General features: G+C 33.9%; 1 pseudogene; it reads left to right on the top strand.

The window, feature by feature from the left end:
* Positions 1-257: 257 nt before the first annotated feature.
* Positions 258-1366, top strand: LOC130848672 (olfactory receptor 8J1-like; annotated as a pseudogene).
* Positions 1367-4814: the final 3448 nt, after the last annotated feature.

Raw genomic sequence — 4814 nt, forward strand, 5'->3', positions numbered from 1 at the left:
AAATGAATTCTCAATTATGCATTACACTGGATCATCTATTAAATTTGCCATACTTGCTTTTTCTCTCTATCAAACAATTGAAAAGTTGATTAACTAGACCTAAAAGCTTGAGCTTAATAACTGAGATTAATACATGATGTCAGGAAATCTCACAAAAGGATTTGCTTTTGGCATCTAATGGCAGTCCTGAAAATAATGCCTTAAAGACTGTAACCACTTTTTTTCTTCCCCAAACAGATGACTTTCCAAACTCACACATGGCTCCTGGAAATTTCATCTGAGTCAATGAGTTTATTCTCACAGGAGTCTCAGACCGTCCAGACCTCCAGATCCCACTCTTCTGTGTGTTCCTGGTCATCTATGGGCTGACCGTGGTGGGGAACCTGAGCATCATCACTCTCACCAGTGTGGATTCCTGACTTCACACCCCCATGTATTTCTTCCTCCGGCATTTGGCCATCATCAATCTTGGCAGTTCTACTGTCATTGCCCCTAAAATGCTGATCAACTTGTTAGTAAAGAAGCATGCCACCTCCTACTATGAATGTGCTGCCCAACTGGGAGTGTTCTTGGTTTTCATTGTAGCTGAAATTTGTGTGTTAGCTGTGATGGCCTATGACCGCTACGTGGCCATTTGTAACCCCCTGCTCTACATGGTGGTGGTGTCTCAGCGGATCTGCCTCCTGCTGGTTTTCCTCACGTACCTCTATGGCTTTTCCACAGCTATTGTGGCCTCATATGCTGTCTTCTCTATGGCTTATTGCTCATCCAATGTAATCAATCATTTTTACTGTGATGTCATCCCTCTGTTAGCATTATCCTGTTCTGATACTTCCTTTCCAGAAACAGTGTTATTCATATCTGAAGCTACAAATCTGGTTTTCTCCATAATTGTAGTCCTTGTATCTTATTTCAACACTGTTTTGTCCATTCTAAGGATGCATTCATCAGAAGGAAGGAAAAAAGCGTTTCCACATGTACCTCACATATGATGGCAGTGTCAGTGTTGTATGGAACTCTACTTTTTATGTATTTGCAGGCTCGAACTAACCATTCTATGGGTACTGATAAAATGGCTTCAGTGTTTTATATGCTGGTGATTCCCATGCTGAATCCCATGATCTACAGTCTGAGGAATAAGGATGTGAAGGCTGCCTTAAAGAGATTCTTGACAAATTTATGCTGTTCTTTAAGTCAATTTAATTTTAGAACTCTATCAATAAATGAAGATAGGCTGCCGTTGTGTTGGAGAAAGCTGAGGTTAGATGTCTGGTTTACAGGCTCACATGTAAATCTGGGAATTAAAAGGTGCTCAGTGTTGGGAAACAGAGATTTAAAAAATAAACTGAAGCTCTTGGAATTTTGACATAAATACAGAAATACAGCATTATTCACTAACCTTGCTAAGGAGTGTGCATGTATCTAGATTGAAAGAAATGTTTCCAGTAGTCAGGAGAGATATGTTAAAATATAATTAACTTTGAACAGAGCAACAGCTATGGATGACAGAAACAGGTTTATCTTTCTTATTCTTTGGTTTCCTATTTCTTTTTTCCTGAGTACCTATGGATAGAGTGGATCACTGCATCTTGAAGAACTGTAATTACAGATGGTTAAAATCCTTTTTACACTTGTTATCAAAATTACCCTAAGTATATGTAACATAAAACTCTCTACTCTTTCTTAATATTGTTTAACTGAAAAACCATTTAGAACTAATGAGTTTATATTCTGAATGCTGACCAAAATATGATTGAGATTATTTTATTCCAACTAATATAATTCATGTGTTTTTAATTTATTGTAAATGTATATTATTTATATATCAACATGAAAGCATAGTCAGTAGTCATTGAATATGCTCCCATTTTATTCATGAACTTAGTGGATTCTGTCAAGATTTTCCTTTCTCCCTACTATAAGTATCAGTCCTCTTTATTTTGTTTAATACATGGGCTGAGCACTCTTTATACTGTTACAGGAACAATTTAATTGTTTTTCTAAAGAAATTTGTCCTGCTTTCTGATACTTTTTGAGCAGTGAGCCTACACCTAAATCTGTTGTATAACTGAATAGATAGAGGTGACCAGACTATATCTCAGACTTACTAAATCAGAATAATCAAATAAAGGTCTCTAAACCCATATTTTCATAAGCTCAATAGGCGACTTTGACATTTAACCATAGAAATGACTCCTAAAAAATAGTCAAAGAACTAAACTGGAAGACATATGTGGAAAATCATAGGGACATTCTATGGGTGTGTTCACTTTATTTATAAATGGATGTTAGTGACAAAGGCACAAAATCTTCACTCATAACTATCATGATATATGAAAAGAAATGTAGCCCTATAAGGCAAGAAAACTCATATACATGAAAGATTGTGCTTGGGCTATCCTCAGATTACTCCCCAAAATCTTTTAAACATTTCTTTATTAATTCCCTCACTAATTAAGTTACTCAGAGATTTTTATAAACTCCCAACTTAGGAAGAAGAAACATGAGGTATCCTAGAGTAATGTTTTCTTTTATCTGTTTAATTAACATTGTGAGAAGCCTTTAGTTCATACTTTGTATTATCTCTTGTTTTCTTTATCATGAAATTATTGCTGAATGGTCCTAGTTTTAGAATGGATAGTTAGAGCATGTGTTTAATAAGCAAAGAGTGCATGTAGTCCTTTGTAAACTTTTTATGTTGCTGAAATTAGGTATGGGAACTCATAGATCTATTAAAAAATAAGAAAGAATGAAATTATGCACTGTTCTCTAGTATACTTCCCTTGTTAATCAATGTTAAAGCATTGATTTGCTGATTCAGTCTAATGTTACAGGATGGATATGGATAGTTTACTATATTACCTTTGTTTGAACAGCCAAGCTCTTTTCACTATGTCTGGGGTTTATTACATGTTTATTTACAGGTGCTATGCCCTATAAATCTTGTTTGTTATGAGATAGGAGAGTGAGGAAATGGATGTTCCAGGATCAACTTCGCCATGAGTTACACATGGACACTTCCAGTGGTTGCTACAACTCTGGGTAGAAATCTATGAATTTATGGTAAACAAGACCACAAGGTAAAATATACACAGGATTCACTGTATAAAGTTCCTGAACTCCCACATAAAATGTAGTTCTGGTTTTCTACAGCCCTCTATAAAATGCTCCCTATCAACTATGCTTTATGTTTTTATTTAACCTGACACATTATTTTAAGATTTAAAAAAAATGGGCATCACATGTAACTTCTGATATTTCTAATTCATCAGTAAGAGTTTCCTCTTAATTATATTTAATGTCACACACTTGTGTAGGGACACTACTCATTTTCCTAAATATTTTTGTTTCTTTGTAGTGTTGTATGCATGCATAAGCATTTCAATACCAACCATAAGTCATTGCATTGTATAACCAGGCGCAAGCAGAGGTGGGACATTTAGTCAATTGTACCAGATGTCTTCCTCTGACAGAAAAAAGAAAAAAAGAAAAAGAGAGAGAAACACTAAAACCTCATAGAAGAATCGTTTGATATGTGGATTATACAGTTCAAACGTGCAAGCTTCCTACATTGATCATCATATTTACAAGAGAACCAGGCTGTGATTTCTAAGCCTTGGCTATATTTTCACTTTGAGCAAAGGCATCCTCTTTATACAGCATGAAAAAGAAATGTAATATTCTGTCATAACCTACGTGGGAGAAGAATCTGAAAAAGAATGGATATATGTATATGCATAACTGAATCACTTATCTGTACACCTGAAAATAACATAACTTTGTAAATCACCTGTACTCTACTATAAAATAAAAGTTAAATTAAAAAAATAAAAATAAATGACATATAACAGAATAAAAGAAATGTAAGATTGTATTCCTCTCTTCATTATATTGCAGCCCAGTTTTATGGTTAAGTATTTATTCAATGGAAAACTAAGGGACAAATTTAAAATTTTACATTCATAACCAATATATAAAACACACAAAGCCACTCTTCTTTCCCCTCAGAGTAAACTCACAATGTATTTCTTATTCATCATCTACTTCAGAGTGACTAGGATGTAAGCTAATACCCAAAATTTTATCAAATGTCTTGTGCATACAGTATTGAGGGGTAGGTCCTTGGAGGAATTGGATAGTGGGAAGTTTATTAGACAAAAGTCATCTCTGTGTCCGTAAAGATGTTTCCAAAAGCAAAGACAATAATTTAGGAACAAATGGAAGAAATAGTTCAATACAATTAATATGATATTAATCTTTAATTAATCAAAAAATAATCTTTAATTCTCCATTGCCTAAAATTTAGAAGTGACTACACTAGGAAATAATTTTTTTTAAAAAGTGAGGCTCTCAATCATTCAACCATAAAGTATCTATTGTCTATCAGAGTAGACATACAGAAACAGATTGTTATAATTGTGAGAAGAATTATAAATGAAATATGTCTAAAGTGATTCTAGACCACAAATATGAAATATGTTAACTCAACATGAAGACTTGTGGTTCAAAGAAGAGGTGATATATCAACAGACCTTTAGAACTAAATAGTGTTTTCCATTCACCAACTGTCCATTTTTCTGTAGAGAATGGTATTAGGAATGGCAAGTACAAAAGTAGGAGAATTTGAAAGGACTTTTTTTCACTGATGAATGGAAATCAATTAATTAATTGGACCAACGGACTTCCATTAATTGTTAGGAGAAGTTGAATGGGGTTGGGATTATGGAAATATTCAGGATTGTAAAATAAGATTGTAAAAACTCACATTTACATTTAATGTATGCTTTGGAATATAATCTGCACTTTATTTTTAA

The sequence above is a fragment of the Hippopotamus amphibius genome, chromosome 3 (genome assembly GCF_030028045.1).
Source record: "Hippopotamus amphibius kiboko isolate mHipAmp2 chromosome 3, mHipAmp2.hap2, whole genome shotgun sequence".
Lineage (NCBI taxonomy): Eukaryota > Metazoa > Chordata > Mammalia > Artiodactyla > Hippopotamidae > Hippopotamus > Hippopotamus amphibius.